At 42.3% G+C, this 26254-nt stretch overlaps 1 non-coding gene across 1 annotated transcript; it reads right to left on the reverse strand.

The window, feature by feature from the left end:
* Positions 1-18704: 18704 nt before the first annotated feature.
* On the reverse strand, positions 18705-18868 carry LOC138740171 (U1 spliceosomal RNA). The gene has a single exon (XR_011342718.1). It is a non-coding gene; the product is annotated as a U1 spliceosomal RNA (small nuclear RNA).
* Positions 18869-26254: the final 7386 nt, after the last annotated feature.

A 26254-nucleotide genomic window follows, 5' to 3' on the forward strand; every position in this document is an offset into this window, starting at 1 on the left:
TTTTTTACTTCTTCCGTTAATAGCATTAAAGATTGCTGGAAATTCTCCATATAATTTTTCATTTCAGCTGTAAATATATTGGACTCTTTCATTTTCCCCACCTTTTTAGCCACAGTTCCTTGTTCAACATGTTTTCCTTGTTCTTCTTCTTCTTGTCCATTGGAGCTGGAAGCCTCTAAAGTCTTTTTTTAAATTGCCTCCTTTTTTGTGCTCTGCACAGAGTCACTTCTTCACCCATAACAGGTGGCTGTTGTTGGGGGAGATCCTGCACAACAATGTCCAAGGTCTCCCCAGATCCTTGCCTGTCTCCCTTGGGCAATACTTTCCGGACAGCTCCTGGATCCTTCTTCAAGATAGACCTTTCTTCTTTATCTTGTTGTTTTCCTTGCTCAGTGTCTTGTATTGTTACAGCTGGTTTTTCTTTCTTTGGTGCCATTTTAAATTATTCTCCAAGCCTTCTGACACTTCCTTCTATTTTTTTTAAATTTTTTAAACTTTTTTTCAATTTTTTTGAGGAGAGTAGTGATTTTCAGTCTAATCCCACGTCATCATGTGGCATGCTCCCAATCAACCTGGATTTATGAAGGGAAAATCATGTTTAACAAATCTTTTATAGTTTTAGGAATTTTAGTTAGCATTATAGGCAAGAGAGAACCAATAAATTGGTTTTTAAAACATTTTCAACAAATCTTCTATGAAATATTGTGCACAAGGTCATTGAACAAAACTAGGGAACCAGTTATGGGATTAACGGTTGAGCAGGAAAGGGCTTTGGCAAATACTAGAGCGCATCGGATTCCCCCCAAAGTTCCTCAACATGGTTATCCAACTGCACGAAATCCAACAAGGTCGGGTCAGATACAGCAATGAGCTCTCTGAACCCTTCTCCATTAACAATGGCGTGAAGCAAGGCTGTGTTCTCGCACCAACCCTCTTTTCAATCTTCTTCAGCATGATGCTGAACCAAGCCATGAAAGACCTCAACAATTCATTGTTGGGGTCTTTCATGGCTTGGTTCAGCATCATGCTGAAGAAGATTGAAAAGAGGGTTGGTGCGAGAACAAAGCCTTGCTTCACGCCATTGTTAATGGAGAAGGGTTCAGAGAGCTCATTGCTGTATCTGACCCCAACAATGAAGACGCTGTTTACATCCGGTACCGCACGGATGGCAGTCTCTTCAATCTGAGGCGCCTGCAAGCTCACACCAAGACACAAGAGAAACTTGTCCGTGAACTACTCTTTGCAGATGATGCCGCTTTAGTTGCCCATTCAGAGCCAGCTCTTCAGCGCTTGACGTCCTGCTTTGCGGAAACTGCCAAAATGTTTGGCCTGGAAGTCAGCCTGAAGAAAACTGAGGTCCTCCATCAGCCAGCTCCCCACCATGACTACCAGCCCCCCCACATCTCCATCGGGCACACAAAACTCAAAACGGTCAACCAGTTTACCTATCTCGGCTGCACCATTTCATCAGATGCAAGGATCGACAATGAGATAGACAACAGACTCGCCAAGGCAAATAGCGCCTTTGGAAGACTACACAAAAGAGTCTGGAAAAACAACCAACTGAAAAACCTCACAAAGATAAGCGTATACAGAGCCGTTGTCATACCCACACTCCTGTTCGGCTCCGAATCATGGGCCCTCTACCAGCATCACCTATGGCTCCTAGAACGTTTCCACCAGCGTTGTCTCCGCTCCATCCTCAACATTCATTGGAGCGCTTTCATCCCTAACGTCGAAGTACTCGAGATGGCAGAGGTCGACAGCATTGAGTCCACGCTGCTGAAGATCCAGCTGCGCTGGGTGGGTCACGTCTCCAGAATGGAGGACCATCGCCTTCCCAAGATCGTGTTATATGGTGAGCTTTCCACTGGCCACCGTGACAGAGGTGCACCAAAGAAAAGGTACAAGGACTGCCTAAAGAAATCTCTTGGTGCCTGCCACATTGACCACCGCCAGTGGGCTGATATCGCCTCAAACCGTGCATCTTGGCGCCTCACAGTTCAGCGGGCAGCAACCTCCTTTGAAGAAGACCGCAGAGCCCACCTCACTGACAAAAGACAAAGGAGGAAAAACCCAACACCCAACCCCAACCAACCAATTTTCCCCTGCAACCGCTGCAACCGTGTCTGCCTGTCCCGCATCGGACTTGTCAGCCACAAACGAGCCTGCAGCTGACGTGGACATTTACCCCCTCCATAAATCTTCATCCGCGAAGCCAAGCCAAAGAAAGAATAGTAAACAGTAATTAACAGATTAGATCAAGCATAATTGCAGCATCACTTATTGTTTTAATTCACCCTGTTTTTGGTAGTGGGTTTAGATTTTCCATTTTTTATAATAATTTCAATACAATATAATCTAGTTGATTAAAATGTGGGGTACCTTGTTTCATATGATTTATGTAACGTATCTTTTTGAATTTTAACATATATATGTAAATACTCTGTATTTTTGGATGTGAATTTAAAAAGAAAAAAAAATACTGTTGATTATTTTCTGTGCCTGTGCATCTTTTTGGTTCTCCATTGTTACTCACCATTAGAATTTCTGTTACATCTATTACATTTTCTTCCAAATTCAAAGTTGTGAAAATTATTTCAATGGCAAAAAAATGTAAATAACAGTCCAAAATCAACATGACACTTCCTTCCAATCATATGCTCTGTCTGCTATACTTACTCTTTGTTTTTCTCTCTCAACCAATTACCAATCCATGTCACAAGGCATCTTTTTGATTTGGGATAGTCTCGTTTTCATTAATAATCTCTTTTTGACAATTTTATCAGATAACTCTAAAAATCTAAAATAACTAAATATCTAGATATTCCATATTCACCATATTGATGATCTCAAAATGTCGAAATGGATGAGTGTCATGATCATGTTTCAAGAATTACCAACTTAATTTAAAAAAATTTTTGATAAATTCTGTGATAGTACAGATTCTATCACCAATGTGTATATGTACAGATGGTAGTGTAGGATGACTGTGATTGGCTGAGAGTGTAGCCACACCTACTGGCAGGTCTTAAAGGATTGCTCCTAGCCAGACCAGGTCATTCTGGACTGGTCCACCTACTTGTGATATGCTCCAGTCTTTTAGTTAATAAAAGCCTTAGTTTGGATCAACAAGTCTTTGGTTCTTTCGACGCACTCTACACATCCATTTTTGATTAATTGCTCAGATGTAATATCTCCAATCTTAGTTACAAGTTTTTTTTTTCTTCTGGCACTGTATAATTTATAATGACTCTTCTTCCATTTCAACTTTAAGCTATAGAACGGTAGTCACAGTGTTTCAATATCTCAGCAATATTCCAGGCAACACTGAGAAATTATGACCAATTTCCTCTCCTATGTCTTTGAAGACTGCAAAATGGAAGCCTTTGAGTCCAGAGCAGATTTTTCTACCTATTGTTCCAATATTGTTTTACATTGCCTTTTGCCTGTTTGGTTACTGAATGCTTCTGTTTTCAAAAGGGTCATACATCACTTTTATTCTTTTAATATGTCTATAAAATCATTTGGGTCAGTTTTAATACTCCCTCCAAGATTTTGTTATTGCATTCACAATCTAGCTTCCTCTCTGATGCTTTTTCTATCTTTAGATTTAATTGCTCTCAACTCCCCTTGTCAGTATACCATCACATAACTCATAGGTTGCTTTACCCCATGTTAGAATTTCCTGGCGTCTCCATAGTTGGCTCCCAGATTCAGTGTTTACATTGCTTTAGAACTCTTCCTCAATACCTAAACTCTTTCCATCCTACAAACTCTTTGTTTCTCTTATCCTAACCTCATTTTTATTTGTCTTCCTTCACATCATTATTGGTAACCAGGCATTTCAGTCCATCTCCCTGGCCTGCTCCAGCCCCTAACAAATTTAGAGAAAATAAAAACAGAAATGCTGGAAGAACTCAGCCAGTCAAGCAGCATTTTTGGAAAAAGAAGCTACCATATATTTTGGTGTATAAGTCAAGTTGTGAAACCAAAAAAAAACTCTCAAAAAATGGGGGTCGTCATATACTTTTGAGACCTTAAATTCAGCTAAAAATCCAATTCATACTGATCCAGTGCATGTCGACCCTTGAAAAACCATTAAACCCGACTATGATAGATTTTTATTGAAAACAACAACACATTTATAACTCTTCAAAATCACTCTAGTTATCATCATCTGAAGCAAAGATGGCAGCAAGTACATCCATACTCATTGTTTAAACAGTCATCATATGGGTCCCAGGCTGCATCTGATGAGGCAGTTTCAGCTTCGTCATCAATGTATCACAATATATAATCAACCATGCCATCAATGCAGAAGAGGTATTGCACTTTTAAAATTATTTTATCACAGTCTCTTATTTAACTTTGTCCCATGCCTTGTGCACGAAGTTACACAACATATCAAGTGATACAGCACGCATTGCCCTGCCCTTTGTAAATGACTTTTCTGCACTCGACATTCATATATTCCATTCCTTGCACACATGGTCTTTGAATGGCTTGTTCAAGCAGAATTGGGAGGTTGCAATAGAGACGTCAAACCATCATGTAAGTATTATGTCGTGCTAATCTACCTTTAGTGTTTTCAGTTAAGTGGCTATGAAACATATCCCAGACCAGCAAACTCTGTTCTTTGTGTAAACGTTGTTTTACACCATTTTCATCCATTCATCCTTCATGAAAATATACAAAAATACCTGCAGGGAACTTCATTTTCAGTTTAATTTTGCATTTGAAGATGGGTCTTAACTTTGTCCCGTCAGCCATGCATGACAACTCCACGGTAAACCTGGTCCTTTTGTGGCCTGTATTTCAGGTTTGGACAGTTTTAACACCTTTCCATTCCACTGTTCTATTGCTTATCATGTCGAAATTCATGGGGGGGGTGGGGGGGAGAACCTTGTCCATGTTTCCAATATTTGACAATGCCAACTGATGTTTCTGCTGGTTCTGTATAATAAACTAGTGAAAACTTACAACTTTATGATCAAGATCTTATGGTAGTTTCTGTGGAATTTTTGTTTTTAGGTGTAATATCAGATTTTTCTTGTTAATGAAATGATTGCACCAGCCTACTGCAGCCTCAAAATCATCACTGAGGTCTGGGTACGACTTGGCCAACTGCAGTGCAAATGTTCTTATTCTATTTTGGGTAACTATGTTGCAATCTTTCCCCTGTTCACATACCCATTCTGTTGCGTGATTTTCCAACTCTGGCCAATGAGTGATTCCATTTCTCAAAGAACATTGCCCTTTTTTGGTATGTTTCTCAAAGTCTCTTCTTTCTTACTCCAATCCAGTGGTTCTCAACCTTTTACTTTCCACTCACATACCACTTTAAGTAATCCCTATGCCATAAGTGCTCTGTGATTAGTAAGGGATTGCTTAAGGTGGTATGTGAGTGGAAATAAAAAGGTTGAAAACCAGATGTCTAGAATCTTGTTGCCTACCGTCAATGGTATTAATCTATATGGAGTCAGGGGTGTTTTTGGGGACAGCCTCCCTTTGATACCTAAATATTGGTTGATTTTATTTCCAAATAGGGATAATTAATTTTATTATAGGGCTGCCTGTTTTCCCAGATAACAATTTGGCATCCCATTTATAAAAAAAGTCCTCTGCTACCTTCTCGCCCACTAATTTGTGTCCAGAATGGTACAGCTCCCCCTTCAAAGAGTGAGGTGATGTATCTCAACTGGGCTGCCCAATAGTAATTCTTGAAGTCTGGCATTTGTAATCTATCCAGACTGTAATCAATCCCATGTCAATTTTTCTATAGAGATCCTGACTACCTTTCCATTCCACAGAAATGTTCTTACTCATGAAAGCAAATTTTGGAAGAATCCCTGGAGCAATGCCATGGGCAGTGTCTGGAAGAGGTACTGGAGCCTCTGCAACACATTCATTTTGATACATTTGACCCTGCCCACTAATGTTATAGGCAGGCTTGAAGTATAAAGAGAGGCTTGATAGGTTTTAACTTTTCTCCCTGGAGTATAAGATGCTGAAAGGGGATCTTAGAAGTATATAAAATCATGAGGGCATAGATAAGGTAAATAGTTGCAGCTTATTTCCCAAGGTAGGGGACTCTAAAACTAGAGGACATAGATTTAATGAGAGAGGGGAAAGATTTAAGAGACCTGAGGGCATCTTACTCACAGAGAGGGTATTAAGTATGTGAAAACAGCTGCCAGAAAAATGGTACTATCATAATGTTTAAAAATATTTTGATGGGTACCTGGATAGGAAGTGTTTTGAGGGATAAGGGCCAAATATAAGGGAAAATGAGTCTAGCTTGGAAAGAAAAAGTTTGAAAACCAGATGTAAGTACCTATTTAAGTACTCTCAATTCTCTAAAGTTATTATCTATTCTGACTCCCAGATACTGATCCAATTTTGTGGCCACTTTAAATAACTGTTTTCTTAGCATTGACTGTAATCCCCCTTAGTGAGTGCCATGAGTTCACTCTTGCTCTGATTAACCTTGTAGCCGGAGATCTCCCCATTGTCCTCCAGGTAAAGCACAGTTTGGACAACGAGTTTGCTGGGTCTATCAGATATATCAGTACGTCATTGGCAAATAAGTTAATATTTTGTTTTTCTTGGCCTGCTGTAAAACCCTTAATGTCTGGATCCTGGCAAATGGCTTTGACTAGGCCAGTGGTTCTCAACCTTTTCCCTTCCACTCACATACCACTTTAAGTAATCCCTATGCCATCAGTGCTCTGTGATTAGTAAGGGATTGCTTAAGGTAGTATGTGAGTGGGAAGGGAAGGTTGACAATCACTATTCTAGACCCAATTGTTACTGAAAATATTTTGCTTGAGAAAAATTGTCATTGGCCCATTTCCTTTGGAGTTATGAAACCATGCACATAACGAGTCAATTAGGTACAATTAAAACAGTGATTTTCAAACTTTTTCTTTCCAAGCTAGTTTCATTTGCCCCTGTATTTGGCCCTTATCCCTCAAAACACTTCCTATCCAGGTACCCATCAAAATATTTTTAAACATTATGATAGTACCATTCTTCTGGCAGCTGTTTTCACATACTTAATACCCTCTCTGTGAGGAAGACGCCCTCAGGTCTCTTAAATCTTTCCCCTCTCTCATTAAATCTATGTCCTCTAGTTTTAGAGACCCCTACCTTGGGAAATAAGCTGCAACTATTTACCTTATCTATGCCCTCATGATTTTATATACTTCTAAGATCCCCTTTCAGCATCTTATACTCCAGGGAGAAAAGTTAAAACCTATCAAGCCTCTCTTTATACTTTAAGCCTGCCAGTCATAGTAACATTCCCGTGAATCTTTTCTGCACCCTTTTCAGCTTAATCAAATCTTTTCTATAACTGGGTGAACAAAACTGCTCAGAATATTCCAAGTGTAGTCTCGCCATCGTGTTGCACAGTTATAACATGATATCCCAGCTCCTGTATTCAATGCCCTGGCCAATGAAAGTAAGCATGACAAATGCCTTCTTTACCACCCTGTCTCTTTGTCTCACCACTACATGGAACAATGTCCTCATACCTCTAGGTGTGTCCCTGACCAGGTGAGTTGAAATGGCTTTAATAGTACCATCAGCAAATGATACTATTGGGTCTGCATAATAAATAAGGTAGTGGGACTGGTTTCTAAAATCAAACAAAAAACGAGAAACAAAATCAAGCTTACCAGGCAGCATGGAAGTCCTAAGATTGCTTGGAATCAGAGTGGGCATCTTCGTCAGCCGGGTGACCTTTAAGCAGCTCATGCAAGTACAACAACAACTCCACAGGAGTTTTAAACAGCTTAAGCAGGTACAACAACTCAGCAAAAGTTTTAAACAGGTCAAGCATGTACAACAATGCCAGCAGGTACAAAAAGAACTCCTGCATTTACAACTCCTGCAGGTACAACAACTTCAGCAGTGGGCCCACGAGCCAGGTAAAGAAGACCCGACCATGTGGACGCAGAGGGGGGCTATAGGTCAAGCAGAGATGCCAGGACCAGAGGCTTTTGCTTCCTACCACAATATACAGTCCTTGGAGAAGAAACTTTAACTCAGAGAGTCATCAGGAAGTGCTGTGTGAGGTGTTTTACGGAAACATGGCTAAATGCAGACGTTCCAGACACAGCCCAAAGGCTCCACTCTCCATCACGCTGATCGAACACTGGCATCTGGAAAAACCAGGGGAGGCAGCGTTTGCATCGTGATCAACTCATCTTGGTGCACAGACGTGATGGTCGTGTCCCAGTCCTGCTCCCCAGACCCGGAACATCTGGCAATCAAGTGTTGCCCATTCTACCTGTAGAGGGAGTTCACCGCTATAATCCTGGCCGCAGTGTACATTCTGCCCAGGCTAATGTCAAGCTGGCCCCGGAGAGACTGAGCACTGTGATAAACTGCCACGAGACAGCACATCCAGACGCCTTTCTGATCATTGTAGGAGACTTCAATTAGGCCAACCTGAAGAAGTCAAACTACCAACAACATGTCACATGCGAGACCAGGGGAACCAACACATTCGACCACTGATATACCACCATGAAAAACACGTAATGAACCATACCACAACCATACTTTGGCACATCTGATCTGACTGTACTTCTACTCCTGGCATACAAGCAGAGACTGAAATGGTGTGGTCAAGAGAGGGGAGGATAGTTTTCAGGACTACTTTGAATTGGTGGACCTGAACATATTCAAAAACTAATCTATAGATTGGAATGTATATGTAACAGATGTCATTGACTTCATCAAGACTTGTGTGGATGAGTGTGCACCCATGTGCAAATACTGGGTGTTCCCCAACCAGAAGCCCTGGATGAATCAGAGAATCTACAACCTGCTGAGGGTGATAACAACAGCGTTTAAGGCTGGGGATTGAGATCTTTACAAGAAGTACAGGTACAACCTGCGGACGGCTATCTCCGAAGCAAAGTGGCAATTCTGGAGGAAGTTAGAGCCAGAGCAGATACACGTCAGCTATGGAAGGAAGTGCAGGCCATTACAGCCTATAAAGAGAAGGCAAACACTATAGATGTTTGTGATGCTTCATTACCCAATGAGCTAAACACCTATGCCTGCTTTGAGAAGAAAAAAACAAACAATGCATTCTAAAATCCCTGGAAGTTTTGGGATCCTGTGATATCTGTCTCTGAGGGCAATGTCAGAACATCATTCAAAAGGGTGAACCCTCACAAGGTGTCAAGCCCTGACAGTGTACCTGGCAGGGTACTTAAAATCTGCACCAACCAACTAGCTGGAGTATTCAGACATTTCCAACTTCTCACCAGCTTCAAAAGAGCATCAATCATCCCGGTACCCAAGAAGAGTACATGGGATGCCTCCACAACTACTGCTCAATAGCACTAACTTCTATTGTGATGAAATGCTTTGAGAGGCTGGTCAAGGCCAGAATTAACATGTACCTAAGTAAAAGTCTAGACTCACTGCAATTCTCCTATCATCACAATCTCTCCACAGCGATGCAATATCGCTGACTCTCCACTCAGCTCTGGATCACCCTGAAAACAGCAATTCATACATACAGCTGCTCTTCATCAACTATAGCTCGGCCTTCAATACCATTATTCCCTCAGCGCTGGTCAGGAAGCTACAAACTCTAGACCTCTCTACCTACTCTGCAACTGGATCCTTGACTTTCTCATTGGAAAAGCAGTCAGTATGAATTGGAAACAATGTCTCCTCCTCGCTGATCATCAACACAGGTTGATCAACAATGATGCGTGCTTAGCCCACTGCTCTACTCATTTATACAATCATGACTGTATGACCAGGCACAATTCCAATGCCATCTATGTTTTCCGATGACATCACAGTTGTCAGCAGAATCACAAATGGCAATGAGGAAGCGTATAGGAGGGAGATAGATCAGCTTGATGAATGGTGTAATGACAGCAACCTTGTGCTTAACATCAGCAAAACCAAGGAGATGATTGTGGACTTTAGGAGAAAGTCAGGGGAACATGTCCCAGTCCTCATTGAGGGCTTAGTAGTGGAGAGGGTCAAGAACTTCAAATTCCTGGATGACAACATCTCTGGGGATCTGTCCTGGAGCCTCGATGTTGATGCAATCTCAAAGAAGACTCACCAGGTGCTATACTTTGTGAGGTATCTGAGGTATGTCACCGAAGACTCTTGTAAACTTCCACAGGTATACTGTGGAGAGCATTCTGTTTGGTTGGATCACTGCTTGGTATGGAGGTGCCAACTCTCAGGACAAGAATAAACTCTAGAGGGTTGTTAACTTGGCCTGCGACACCACAGGCACCAGACTTCACTCCATCGAGGACATCTACATGAGGTGGAGTCTTAAAAAGCAGCTTCTATCCTCAAAGACCTCCACCACCCAGGCCTTTCACTCTGCTATCTTCAGGGAAAAGATACAGGAGCCTAAAGACGAGCACTCAGTGGCACAAGGACAGCTTCTTTCCCACTGCCATCATATTCCTGAATAATCAATGATCCAAAGACACTGCCTAACTTTTCGTGCTCTATCACTTATTATTATTTTATTTTTATAGCAATGTCATAAGATGGTTTTTTAAAATTATTTTCAGTAAGAATGAATATTGAGGTATGTTAATTGAGAGATTTTCACAGCTACTCTTTGAATTATTCATTGGGAACTTTTTTTAAAACCACAAGAACAGTCATAGTCTTAATTTCATATCACACTGGAAGGATGATACTTTAAAAATATGGCATTCCCCATCAGTAACTCATGGGGGCACTGGCAATATTAGGTTCTCAAATCTGGAGCAAATCTCCAAGCCACAACATTTGACTCAGATGTAATATTTCAACTGAATCAAATTCACAACAGTGGCACCATAAATGTTAAGACTTTTTTGTATTTGTTATCAAATGTAGTTCAGAAAGTTGTTGCATACATTTATATAAGCAATATACATTTTAAGTCTTCCAATATGATGGTTCAGATTTTGAATTAAAATTTGTACTAGTTGGCCATTATGTTCTATTTCTCACTTTATTATGATACATTGCATTATCCAAAGTGTCTCATTTGTAATTCTTTGAGTGGTTTTTGTTCTTTAATTAATTTTGTAGATTAAGTGTTAGTTCTTTATATATAAAATTCATCTTTATATTTATTAAATTTATAGAAATTACATTGTTATTTCTCAAGGATTGTACCTCATTTGTAGAATTAAACATTTTCAAGTAATTTTCTTGATCTTGAAAAAATGCTCATCCAATGTCCTTTCCATGGCTTTTGTATGTAGTAACTTGGAAAATCAATACTACTGTATAATTTGAGAATGGCAAGTGATACAGTAAATCGTTCAAATTGATGTTACCTGACTATTTTTTAATATTTTGTTATATATGCTTGCATTTTATAATAATGTTATCTTTTTATCATATACACGTACCATGAAAAATTAAGAATGCCCAACAAAATCTAAAAACTGATAAACAGTTCCTTACAGATACAGAATCCATATGTTGTATCAACAGAACAATTTATGCCTTTTTTAAAAAATGGCTCTTTTTTAAATTAAGAAAAACACATAAAAATATATTTGGTTATTACCCCCTTATGGCTAAAGAGGAGTTCTAAGATGTACTATATTTAGATATTTAATGCCACATTGTGGCATTAAAGGGTATTGCAGAAAACAAAAGCTCATTGTATATCATATTGGCAGGGAAGACAGATTGCCAGGCTAATTGGAAATGAAGTATGAAAGAATCTCAGTAAAATTAAGACCGGATAATGCTAATCAATGCTCTTACAGCACCAGTGACTAGGGTTTGTATCCGCCGCTGTCTGTAAAGAATTTGTATGTTCTCCCCATGACTACGTGGATTTTCTCCGGGTGCTCCAGCACCCATCCCACCCATCCTCCAACATTTCTTTAACGTAGTTGGTTATTTGCAAAATTTATTATTCTATTGCATAACTTTAAAAATGGAAAATAATAGTTGGGATATTAAGAATAATATTCGATTTCCTAGAATTTCTGTCAATTCAGCACCAAAGTCTCAAATGTGCAGGGTTATGGGAGTTTTATGGTACAAATTGAATCTTCAAACTCATAGCTATTACATTGTTACAAAGCATACTTACACAGAGAACAATATGCCGATACATTTAGATAAACTGTGGGTAGGAGGGAAAAGAAGTAATGAAGGAACAATAGAAGGAAATGGCAGGCCTTTCATTTCTGAAGGCTGCCTACAGAAATGTGCCCTGCGTCACCCATTAACATTTATACTCCTCAGCCCCCAGAAAAATTATTTTTTAGACATACAGCACTGTAGCAGGCCCTTCCTGCCCATGAGCCCATGCTGCCCAATTACACCAAATTCACCAACAACCCCCGAACGTTTTGAAGCATGGGAGGAAACCAGAGCACCCGTTGGAAACCCAAGCTCTTTACAGACAGCTCTGAATTTGAACCTGGGTCACAGGCTCTGTTACAGCGTTGAGCTAACCGCTCTGCTAACCATGCTGCAGAATCATTGCAGCATTAACTGTCTCTGTACTGATGCAGTTTGCCTGCTCTTTCAATAACAGGAACCAACTTCCCATTTTCTATGCTAAGAGGCTCGTGTTCACAGCTTAGTGATAGAACTTAACAGAAATGCCAAATTCAAATCCAGTAAATAAATTAGTCATCCAAGTTATAAATTTCCAGTCACTATATGTGTCTTTTACTGTAAGAAATGATAATACAATATTTCTGATTTTGTGTTGAACCAAAAAGCTGGGCTCTGCTGGCACCTGCTTCATGTTTGGATAGACTGACCAGATCTCATTATCTCCTGTTAAAGGTGATGAATGTTTTGTATTCCCCACTTTCTGTTCTTCCAGGCCTTGAGATTTAACAGGCTCAATTGGTTTTGAACTGGTTTTGTTACAATGGAGAAATCTCCAGATTGGAGCAAATCAGGCACACTGCTTACTGCACTCTGCCCACCACTAGCCCTGCAAGGCAGCTTCTCCTCAGAGACAGGGGACAGGAATTTGTGCACGTTGCTGTTCATGCACAGCAGCAGATCACAGTGGAGGGACTGGCTGTGGCAATGCTGCCAATAGCTTTCATTGCCCCCTTTGGTTCCAATTGCAATGCCCTTGCACTCTCATTCCTGGGACTATATCCAGGAATGCTTGGTTCACCATGTCTACTCTAGTAAGAACTTGGCATTGACTGAGTTGCATATATCATACCTACAGTATGTCATCTCCAAACTACACACCTGAAAACCTAAGAGGGCAGATCTATGAACATTCATTGTTTTCTCATGTTCAGGCTGGGGTTCAGTACCACAACCTCATTCACATTGAAACTTTATTCTTCACTACACAATGTGGTGTCATGGAATTTACCCCTTGTTAACTGACTATTGGACCCCAGCCCAAGGTGATCCTACGATATGTATTTGGTGGAGAGTGAATGCAGGTTCCACCAAAGCGTTCTGAATGAGATTGAGTTATTGATATCAAAAATATTGAGTTAGTGCTTTTAAGATTGGAAGAGCTGATTGGAAGAGCTGCTTTACTATTGTGTTGACTGTGTTAGGTTAACCACACATAGCAGAAAAGCCAATAAGAATGATAAAACTGGATTCACCATGCCTGTATTAGAGAAGCTATCCCCAATGGAAGTTAAATCCGGTTCTGAAATGTACAATTCTTGAGCAGAATGCCAAAGTCATTTACTTTTTATACTTTCTCAAAATTAATGTTTTTTAAAAAAATTTATCATTTTTATAAATATTTTTATTAAAAATATTAGAACATTGCAACAGAAGAAATGAAGGAGAATTTAGCCATTTGTCCCCTGCTGCCTGGTCAATAGTTCATGATTTTGGCTGGTCTTAATCTCAGAGTCAATTTCCCGAACTATCCCCACATCCTTTTGTTTCCCTAATACAAGAACACAAGAAATAGTTGAAGGTGTAGGCAAATCCACTTCTCCATCCACCAAGATGATGTTTGATCTTACACGTCAATGCTCTTTTCCAGTACCATCTTCATTCAGTGTCTTAATATTCAGAAATCTGAGCATTGAGGACAAGAGTTAGGACGTGTTATAACTGTACAAAATGTAAAAATACATTTCCAGAGTGTGTAGTTCTGATTGCCCAGTCACAGGAAGCTGGATGGGGGCAGAAAAGGGGCAGGATAGCTTGAGTCACAAGGAGAGGCTGGCTGGGCTAAAACGTTCTACCTGGGGTGTGGAAAGCTAAGGGGAGACCTGATAAAAGTTTATTAAAATAATGACGGGCAGAGATAAGGTAAATTGTCATGAACTTTTTCCCAAGGTGGGAGAGTTCAAACTCATGAGGGCATAGACTGAAGATGAAGATAAATATTCAATGGGACTTAAGTCCTGTTATATGGTGCCGAATAATATTCATTCTTAAGATGAGTATCATGGTTAATGAGTAAAACTTAAAGTCTGCAGACACTGTGATTGAAGTAAAAACACAATGCTGGAGAAACTCAGCAGGTCAACAGTGTCCTTTATCTTGTAAAGATAAAGGACCTGTTTCCATGCTGCATGACTCTAATGGCTCAGCCAAACCTTGAGGGAAGTTCATTCTCTTTCATTAGACTGGCAGTTGAAACTGAAACAAAAGAATTACTCATGTTGTAAAGAAAGATAACTCAAACAACATGATAGAGTTTGTTTGTTGATGCCATCTGGCAAATGTGACACCCAGAAATGGTACGTTGGAGCAATAGTTAAAATATTTAGTGTAGCGAGATATCTTGCAAAATCAGGAGATAAAATTAGAAAAGTATTCATAAATCACTTAATTCCAGAAAAAAATTATTTAATTTGAGGTAGCTAATAAAATTAATTTTGAACTGCAAGAAATCAGTAGAATATGATCCAGCAGCCATCTAGATTTTTATGTGAGTGGAATAAAGCTGTGTTGCCCCAAACAGTAATGTGCCTGTGTTTTCAGCCTGCCACATATATATATGCTGTTGCTCTGTACATAAGTGGCTAGCCTGCCCACTGATGACTCAATCCCATGTAACCCCTCCCCTTGTGGCCTGGCCATAAAGCTCAATGTCCCTGTCCTTTTCCATTTTTTCAAGCACAGTGAGTTAGGCCAGCCAAAATCTAATATGTATTAAAGCTTATTGTTCCTCACTCAGTCTTTAGAGTCATTGATAGTGCGGATCAATTTAATACACATTAATTTTCCACACGGGATGGACAAGCAACTGAGACTCGACCACCTTGAAATCGATCCAGACGCCCAGAGCTGCCGAACGGTATGAGCAGTGGACTCGGATAAAAAGAAACTCAAGGTCCACCAAGCGAACCTGGTGATCCGGAGCTGAATGACCTACCCAGAGGTCATGGCTGAGCTTCGCAACCTCTACCGACCCCAGGTGAATGAAGTGTACTCACAGTATCGACTGGCCTTGAGGAGACAGCAACCCAATAAGTCCATGGACGAGTTCCTCTGAGCACTGTATGACCTGGGGAGAGACTGCTGGGGCACTGCTACAGCCCCCGTGTCCATAGCCCAGTGTGTGTTGGAGCTGGTCCAAGTGAGGTCTGACTACATTCGTCAGCAACTGCTTGAGGAGGACAAGCTACCCCTGAAGAGAGCCTTCCAGCTTGCCAGGACCCTCAACTCGGCCCTACGCAACACTGACGAGATCGCTGGTAAGAACGGGGCCTTCGTGTGCGTACCATGAGCGCCACCATATTGGGAGCCAGTGTCACAGAAGGCCTCTGCGATAGCGAGCCATGACCCCATCGCTGCCACCACCGCGATCAGACACCCGAGGTGCCACTACTGCAGCCAGCTGAAACATCCCAGATGATTCTTTCCGGCTAAGGAGGCAATCTACTCAGGATGCAGAAATAAAGGGCATTACCAGTGTGTCTGTAAGTCGTCCAAACTCTCCCGAGCAAGCAGCATGTTGCTGACGTCATGTCCAGCCTCAAACGGCTTGACCACATGCACGACCCAGGAGTTGCCATCTTACTCAGCGTCTCCTCTGCCTTCCTGGGTGGCATCATCTCCACCTTCCACTGCCTGGTCAACGTCACTTCCTCCTTCTTCCTCCAATGTGACAAAGTGGTCAACATGAAGGCCGCCATCTTACCGGTCAGGCCTCCCTTCCGACAGCGACAACAATGACCTGATCCTGACTTCCATGACCCTGAACCAGTGCAGACCTCATCTGATCATCACTTGATGATGGAGATCGAAGTAAATGGAAAATGGGCGAGCTACCTGTTCGACAGTGGGATCACAGAGAGCTTTATCCACCTGGACACTGCCCAGAAACTCTCTCTCTGTCAGACCCACGAGTGGCACTATCTCTATGACTGCAAAGGATCAATCCTCGGAGATCTGGGGGTACTGTGCAGTGTTATTAAAGGTGGGGGGTGAATGCTCCTGGGCCTCGACTTCCAGAGCCAGTTTAAGAGTGTAACAATGGGTTCGGAGGACCGCAACCACCCAAAATGGTATATGGTATATAACCCCCAACTCGAAACTCTGACAGCCAGCCCCCGCCTGCGGCCTCTCCACCCTCCGCATATTCCCTCCGTCATCATTTGAGAACCTGACCCTGGACTACCGACCCATCATGACGAAAAGCAGGCACTAAAGTGCCAAGAATCAGGCATTTATAAAGTCCAAGGTGCAGCAACTCCTGGTGGAGGGGATCATAACTCCCAGTTCGAGCTCGTGGTGGGCCCAGGTCATGGTGGTTGGGGTGAAAGCAAACCCCGCATGGTGATAGATTACAGCTAGACGGTCAACCCCTTCAGCCAACTAGATGCTTCCCCTCCCCTGGATAGCCAATATGGTCAATAAAATAGCCCAGTTCAAAGTGAACTCCGCAATTGACCTGAAATTGGCGTACCACCAATTCCCCCTTCGCCCGGGGGACTGCAAATACACTGCCTTTGAAGCAGATGGTAGGCTTTATCACTTCCTCAGGGACCCCTTTGGAGCCACCAACGGAGTCTCAGTGATCCAAAGGGAGATGGATCGGATGGTAGACAGGCACCACTAAAGCCACGAGCATGCCATGGACGAATTTACCCCGTTCCAGATGGAAAGCGATGCCTCTGACTTCATGCTGGCCACCACTCTCAACCTGGTAGGTCGACCAGTGGCATTTTTTTCTGCACCCTGAGCCATGGCACTCCTCTGTCGAGAAGGAAGCACAGGCGATCATTGAGGCAGTACACCATTGGAGTCATTACCTGGCTGGGAAAAGATTTACCCTGCTCATGGACCAATGAACCTTTATGTTCAACATCTAATTGCGGGGTTAAATCAAGAATGATAAAATCCTGAGATGGAGAATCGAGCTCTCCACCTATAACTAGGATATCCTATACCGGACAGGCAAACTCAATGACCGCCCGCCCCCCCCCCCCCCCCCCCCCAGATACCCTAGTTCAGGGGACGTGCGCCAGCATGCATCTCAGGCGCCTCCAGTCCCTCCACGGCGACCTCTGCCACCCTGGAGTCATGAGATTGTGCCACTTCATAAAAAGTCGGAACCTCCTGAACTCCATCGAGATCAGGTCCCTGACCAGATTCTGTTTGGTCTGCGCGGAATGTAGCCCCACCTCTTTAATTACCACACTTCCGATATTCAGTCTAAACTCACATAACGAAACCGAGATTTTGAGTTTTAGTCATTCGTGTGTGAACAGCCATTCTGGAAGATAGGAAGACATTTTTGAATGGAGAAAAAAACATATATTCTATGTAAAAACCATAAAGGCCATTTCAGAATGCATCACCACCACATGGTTATGGATCTGGAGTCCCATCTAGGGTAGGCAAGTTGAGGATAGTGAAATTTTTCCCAAAAGGATATTAGATTTTTTTCACAATAAATTGCCTGCTGTTATTGATACTATCTTTTACTATTGTCAGATTATTGAATTAGGTGAATTTACATTTTTTAGTTTTCTTGATGGGATCTGTTCATGACATGAAGCTTTAATGAAGGGTGAGTAGTCCAGAAACAAAGACTCTCTTTCTTTTCTTTGGCTTGGCTTCGCGGACGAAGATTTATGGAGGGGTTAAAAAGTCCACGTCAGCTGCAGGCTCGTTTGTGGCTGACAAGTCCGATGCGGGACAGGCAGACACGATTGCAGCAGTTGCAGGGGAAAATTGGTTGGTTGGGGTTGGGTGTTGGGTTTTTCCTCCTTTGCCTTTTGTCAGTGAGGTGGGCTCTGCGGTGTTCTTCAAAGGAGGTTGCTGCCCGCCAAACTGTGAGGCGCCAAGATGCACGGTTTGAGGCGTTATCAGCCCACTGGCGGTGGTCAATGTGGCAGGCATCAAGAGATTTCTTTAGGCAGTCGTTGTACCTTTTCTTTGGTGCACCTCTGTCACGGTGGCCAGTGGAGCGCTCGCCATATAACACGATCTTGGGAAGGCGATGGTCCTCCATTCTGGAGACGTGACCCATCCACTCATGTTTATTTTTTTTACATCATGTGTACTGAGCTATAGTGAGAAATCTATTTTATAAAGTATACCAGCAAGTCCTTGAATACGAAGCTAATTGAAGATAAAAGAAAATTCAGAGTAAACTATATAAGCCTTCTCTTAATGTGGTCTTGATAACATGACTATAACCTTAAGCATGACAGCCAGAAGACCCCACAAAGCCTCAGCTGTTCAGAAAACGCATCTATTTTTATACTGTAAACCAGGGGAGAGCGCGAACGCAGTCCCCCACTACCACAAATTTTGCAGTCGAGTATCCCGCATTTGGGGACATCGCAGGCGTCAGCACACCCGAAGTGCAATGGGATAGCCTCATCCTGGGAGAACCGCCTTTTTGATCACGGTCTCTCCCCTGCCAGGTAAGTATGCTTTCTGCTCGCTGCTTGTGCTTACCCAACCTCTAACGTTACCCCTTAACATTGTCATGACCCATAACTGTAAAATATTATTTTGTACCAGCAGTCCATGATAAGTTCCACGTTCATGCTTTTTCTTTTATTTCTTTCTTTTCAGTTGCTATTTTACGAATTTTCCTTTCGCTCTTTTATTTGCATATCTTCCTTAAAAGGAAGGAATATTTTTCGGCGGCTGGCTTGCAATTCCCTACTCACCACTGTGCGGCATACTGCTCCCAGCGCATGCGTTACACTCAATTCAAGTTACACTTGTGGCTGCTATCCAGCCCACTGCTCTGTGCTTCTGTAATCCAGAGTGGTTCAGGACTCAACTGAGGTGGGCACCTTTGCATCTGCCCTAATGTTCCCCCTGAATTTCTCCCCTTTCACACTTAACCCAAATCCTCTGGTTTGTATTTCATCACACCTCAGTGGAAAAAGCCCACTTGCATTTACTTTACCCATCATAATTTTGTATGCCTCTATCAAATCTCCCCTAATTTTTCTAAGTTCCATAAATAAGGTTTTAACCTGTTTAACCTTTCCCTGTCACTCAGTTCTTCATGTCTTGGCCACATCCTACTAAATCTTCTTTGCACTTTTTCAATTGTATTGATATATTTCCTGTAGTTAGGAAACTAAAACTTTATTTAGAATTTAGAAATAGAATTTATTGTCAGGAACATGTCACAAAATTCATTGTTTTGTGACAGCATTACAGTGCAGAGAAAGTGAGGTAGTCCATTCAGAAATCTGATTGCATAGTGGAAGAAGCTGCTTTTGAGCCACTGGGTGTTTGCCTTCAGGCTCCTGTACCTCCTTCCCGATGGTAGCTTAGGTGGTGGGGATCCTTAAGGATAGAGGCTGCTTTCTTAAGAGAGCGATGCTTGTCGATGTCCTTGATGGAGTGAAGACTGATGCCCATGATGGCATTGGCCGAGTTCACGAGCGCGTCTTTTCCTCTCCTGAACATTGGCACCTCCATACCAGATAGTGATGCAACCAGTCAGAATGCTCTCCCCAGTACACCTGTAGGAATTTGCAAGAGTGTTTGATAACATACCTATACTCCTGAAAAATGGCACTCATACCTTGTTTGCCAGCCAAAGAAATGCACTAATTGCACTAATGCTGCGTTGAGCAGTAAATAAGATTTAACTGATCTTTCAACTATGCAAAGCAAAATAAGGGGAATGCAGACACAGATCTGGTCTGTCTCACTTCATGGGAAGATGGAAGAAAACCATTCCCATACAAAATATTGGTGCAGTTGACTTGCTTCTATTGCACAATTTTGACACAAAATTTGTGAAAAGAACAGATTAAAGTTACTAAAAAAAAAGGTTTAGTCAGATGTCAATTTCTTAGATTAGCCCATCTTGCTGTGACCATGAGAGACTTACAGAAATTCCACCTGGAGTATTGTGTGCAGCTTTGAACTCCTTATTCGAAGATGCTCTTGCTCAGCAGGATGTTCAGTGAAGATTCACTCAGCCACAGAATCTAAAATTGGTAACAGGATGGGACAGATTGGGTGTAGGATGTCCCTGATAAACTTGAGTCCAGGACCTGGGAAAACCATTTAAGGTTGAGATTAAGAGACATTTCTTTTCCTATATAGTGATGACCATGTAGAATTCTCTACTACAGAAAATTGTTGAAGCCAAATTATTAAATATATTCAAGAATAAATTGGATATTTTTCTTCAGGCAAGAGGGATTAAAGAAAATAAGGAGAAAGATGGAACAGGGTAGTGAATTTGGATGGCCTGTTCTACTCCAATTTTCTATGGTTCTATATTTAAGATTTCTCTAGCATTCCAGTTACACAGGGCAAGGACAGTATCACTTTACTTCATGTACCACCAAGTGCAACTCCCACCATTCAGGCTCTGAACTAGTAGTTAGAAGTATTATGTTACTTGTCTTTCTGCTACTCTGTCTGTCAGCCGACTCGATTGTATTTCTTGGTTACACTAGAAAGGGTAGGACAGGGTTATAGTGAAGTGGGGAGTGGGTGGCTAAGAGATGTATGTTTACTTCATCTGTAGTTTGCCTAAAAGAAATGTAAAGTGAGAGAAAATTAATATTTGAGAAGATGAATTGGATGGTATGATACCATATTCTTTAATGATCTTTGCTACTAACTGAAGATCAACGGTTAGCACCATTTACCCAAGAACATTGCATGATGCAGCCAGATGGAAATATACTAGTGACAGGCTGCTAAGTTGAGATGGTTGGGCGAGATTTGCAGTGAAGATAAATGGATATTGGTTTGGTAGAATAGAGCAGATATTCTCACCAGGAGACATAAAGACCCCCTTTAAGGGGAGAGCCACAGACTGAAATCATAAAATAATTTTTAAGCGGTTTATATAGGCTGTAGGAGAGAAGTACAGAAGAAACTAACTAAACTTGACTGCTTCACAGGGAAGAGGGCCTAATAAACATTGAACAGAGTCCTAAGGGAGCCATAGCCAAAAAAAAAAGTTGAAAATGGCTGGAACAGAGGAATGTTAATTTGATTTCTGTCAATGGATATTTTTTAGTAAGAAAGAGCAGTGAACAGAGTCTAAACAGTGCACTAGAAGAAGCATTCTCTTACCTCAGTGATGGATGTGAATTCAATTAACTTCAGAGTGGTATCCTGGTCCTTGGATCTTGTGTTGAATGAGAGTAGGCACCACCTCCTCCACTACCTCTCTATTCCTTCAGCTACTTTCTGAATATGTTTATTGAAGACCTGGGCTAGTCTTCTCTATCTCCAATATGGTGTCTGAAAACTGCAGGTTTCACTGTCCCACTTTTGTGTTTTAAATCAATCAACCCCCCTCAGAATCCCTTCTCATTTCCAAAGAGCAAAGGGCCTTTACTTATCATTTATTCAATACCAATATCACTCCAAATCCTTAACCACCTTCTGGAAGCAACTTTATCAAATCTCATGACGTGCAGCAAAACTCAGCATACAACAGATGCTAGCCACTAAACTTTTTATATATTTGGTATTGAAAGGCACAAGAAATAAAAATTCCAGTTATTGCTTGTCTGCATAATTGAACATAATCAAGACTGTAAAATTACTGCCAAAGTGACTTGGAAAGTAGTCCTGTGTGTCTTGCAAGACAGTTGAAAAATGGCTGTATTTTTTCTTCCCTTTCAGGTGAAATTTTAGCACAAAATAGTTTTGTTTCAGGTAGACTGCAAAGATGCACATTTGTCAGGTGAGAGGATATAGATTTATGTGCTTGGGTGAAGGATCAATTCATCCAAAGCCTTTTTTCAGCAAACATCACAGCAACACACATGATATTGAGATATTGCAAATGTAAAATTGAGTCTCACTGTAGATGTTGAGAAAATGAATTCATATAATATTGGTCAGATTTGGCAATATAAATGAAGTCTCAAGGATGGAATCTTGAGATATATTGAAGGCCATGTGTAGATGCAAAAGGAAAACTCCTTGAGACGGAGAGAAATAGGATTATGATAAATTGGTGCTAAGAAAGTAGATGATAATGAATGGGTGATTGGAAAGGGTGGTCAATGGAGGAAATGGATTCTATAGTCTGTACCGTGAACACATAATTGATGGTTATAACTATGGGTGGGATGAATATCAAACTGAAAGGATTCATATTGGGAGTGACAGAATATGCAGACTTGGTTTTTGTTAAAAAACTCTCAGAGAATTTTTTTGAAAATAAACAGTAACAATTAATGTTCAAATAGCATCTATAATCTTTACTAGCTCCTAAACCTGATGAATAGAGAGGAACTCAATGTGCACTCCTGGCTGTAGGGAAATCTATTGGTTTGAATTAAGGCATATGTAGTGGAACATGGTACTGCGGGCATGTCCAGGCATGTCCTCACTGGGCTGGGCAGGCTGGCCCTCCTTCTGTACCTGTAGCCCCTCCCCATAAGATCCTCTAATAAAGGCTGAGAGCCCTAGTCCCCTCCCTCATACCTAGCTTGGACATGTTCCAGCAGCTCGTAGAGGCATATCTGGGTCTCCTGATTAATAAAGCCTTTGACTTATTGCTTTGTGTCTGCGAGTGGTCATTGATTGCGCTTCACTTTATCAATCAGAATTTTAAAGTGCCATGGATAAGGCAATCTGACTGGAGAAGCTGGAGATTGATCCAAAGGAACCAGAGGCCTCCATGAAGTTTGTTATGTGGCTACACTGTTTGAAGGCAGACCTGAGGTGCCACAAAATCATAGCTGATAGTGATCAGTACAACCTGCTCTTTTCAGCTCTGTACCCAATAATTTGTGACTGCACTAGATACGAAGAGGCAATGGCCCTATTCTGACAGCAATATGGAGCTGTGAGGAATGCGATGTACGCGTGCTTCCATCTGGGCTCCTGACGCTAAGGCTTAGGTGAGTCAGTCATGAGGGCCATGTGGGAGCTGGGGCGAGACTGCGGGTGCAGGAATGTGACTGCAGCGACCTACCAGGAGGTGTTCATCCGCAATGGGCAGGTTGCTGGCTTCCACTCCCATCACATATGGGAACAACTTCTGGAGAAAGGTGATCGGTCCCTACAGCAAATGGTGCAGATGGCCCAAGCAATGGAGATGGCACAACAGAACACGGAAGACTACTCAGTGGACCACCAGGCCAGGAGAACAGGCAATGCCATCTTGGGACTCAGGGCCCCTGACTGGACCTGCCATCGCCGAGCACACGTGGTGCAACCACTGTGGCCAAAGCACACACCCACGAAAGTTCTGTCCAGCTCATTGCACAACCTGCTCAAACTGTCAGAGGAAAGGACACCATGCTGGGGTTTGTCACTGTAAGCCCCACTCTAGCAGTGCCATGTGCAGACCGTGATCCACATCGCCATCTTGGGTTGACCCACTTTCGCCATAATTTCTGGTTGCTGAGAACCAAACTTCTGGGCTGGGTCGCAATGACACAGAGGTATGTCACATTTGGTTTCTCTTCCGGACTCCACTGTGTATGATCCATAGGAGTGGCCATCTTCATGATCTCCCAGGCGGCTATCTTGGTGCAGCCAACCCAACGACATAGCAGCAGTGATTTGGACAGTGAGTTGACATTGGCTTCCATTGCACTGGATGAGAGTAGACCACACCAGCTGGGATGATCAATGATGGACATTGAGTGGTTAATGACCACACCACTGGCTGCCTGTTCAACACAGGAAGCACAGAGAGCTTCATACACCCGGGCACGCCCAAATGTTATTCCCTGACTTTGTCCCCAGCCAAATTCAAGGTAGCACTAGCCTCCAAATCCCTCTCTGTGGAAATCTGTGGGAGATCTTCATGACCCTAACCATGGGGGGGCACAAAATATAAGAACTTCAGACTGCTGGTGATGCCCCACCTCTGCACACCCATCATAATGGGGCTGGAATTCCAGTGCCAGCTTAAGGGTGTGCTGATGCTGTATGATGGGCCCCACCCCTCCCACTGTCAGTAATAATCAGTCCCGGGAGGCCCTGCCCATCCCCCTGAAGAGACTCAATCACTCATCTGAACGCCGGGCTGGGCTTCCAACCTGCAGACTGGCCACCCTCCAGGTCTTTAATTAATGCAATGCCAATGAAATTGTTCTCCTTTCCTAGGAGGTCAGCATCAGGAACTATGCTGATGGTCTGGCTGACGACCCCAGGGCTGGTGCTTCTCTGGAAACATGACAGATTGCACAAGGCGAACCACTGGTCAAGGAAGTGCACCTCCTGCATGCGAACCCCCAGTATGTGCCAGTAAGGTACCCAGATGGATGGGACAATACAGTGTCCATCTGGGACCTGGCACGAGCAGGGTTCCCGGCACAGGAGGTGCACCTGATATCCTCGGGCAGTGATCAGTCAGGCCCAGGGATCACCCTGACATAGTGATCCCACCTCCAACACAGCCCCCACCCCCTACGGACCTGGAACACACAGACCCTCCAACACTCAGCTGGTCGAACAAGCCACCGTCCCGCTGGAACCAACGATAAAGCCAGCAGTGCTTCGGAGATATCAGAGCCAAATAAAACCACTGGAGGGTTTTTTGAACTGTATGAACTGCAAGAGCCATGCTGGTGCACATTGTCCTGCATCACCTCACCGGACTTCATTCAAAAAAGGAGGGGTAAATGTGATGGAACACGGTACTGCGGGCATGTCCTCGCTGGGCTGGGCAGGCTGGCCCGTCTTCTGTACCTGTAGCCCCTCCCCATAAGCTCCCCTAATAAAGGCTGAGAGCCCTAGTCTCCTCTCTCATACCTGGCTTGGACGTGAGCCAGCAGCATGTAGAGGCATGTCTGGGTCTTCTGAGTCCTTGACTACTTGCTTCGTGTCTGCTAGTGGTCATTGATCATCTCCAGCAAGACTTCTCATAATTCTACCATAGATCTGCTCTCGTATGAATTGCCTTTGGCAAATGCAATTACAAATTCTGTCTTTGCTGAATAATTTTCATTGGGAGTTGTGAATGAGGGGCCTAAAAAGGCCTGAATAGACAATACACATTTATCCCTAAAGCTGATTACAATATTTCCTAGAATATTTTGATCCATGTTGGTTGCAAAGTCAATACCATCTGCCATAATGTGTGTTTCAGTTCATAGCAGGAATGACTACACTCTCTGGTGACCCCTAAAATGTAATTTAGTGGGTCTGGTTCAATTAATGTTTTCCATTATGACGATAGCAGGTTGTAATCCATTCTCATCTTATCTTATATTACGAACCTTAGCAGGGTTGGAAGTTCAATTATATGTAACATTTGAAATGAAATTCTTGTAAGTCCTAGCTAATTGAATTGATACACAGACAGAACAGTTATTATTCACACCTCCTCAGGAAGCTGTTTACTCTTGCTAGCTTCAATGTAATGTAATCCTGGTACAAACTTCTAATGCAATAGAAATAGCAGTTATCATTCAAGAAAATTCCCTTGATTTGTTCCTATGTCTCTATTTGTCTCTAGGAGCTGGTTTCAGTTTAACTCAAGCTGATAGGATATGTCCATTGTGAGTTTAAGCACTAAATTGGTTTTCTTATAGGCATTTTCCGGATCACTTTATTCAGTATTATAAATCTCACCCTAAACGTTATCTGATTTGCAAGAGCTTGATGCCAAGATGGTGTGAAATGGGAAAAGTGCTGATATATTAATTCACAGAATATGGAACTCCACAAAAACATCAACATTGATATTCCAAACATTGGTGAGACTATACTTTAAGTATTGTGTACAATAAAAAAAGTCTCAAAGTCATAGAGCCATACATCATGGAACAGGCTCTTCAGCCCCACTCAGCTATGCTGACTGTTAGTATTTTGGGCTAGTCCCATTTGCCTGCATTTTGTTCATATCCTT

This window comes from Narcine bancroftii, chromosome 7, assembly GCF_036971445.1.
Source record: "Narcine bancroftii isolate sNarBan1 chromosome 7, sNarBan1.hap1, whole genome shotgun sequence".
Taxonomy (NCBI): Eukaryota; Metazoa; Chordata; class Chondrichthyes; order Torpediniformes; family Narcinidae; genus Narcine; species Narcine bancroftii.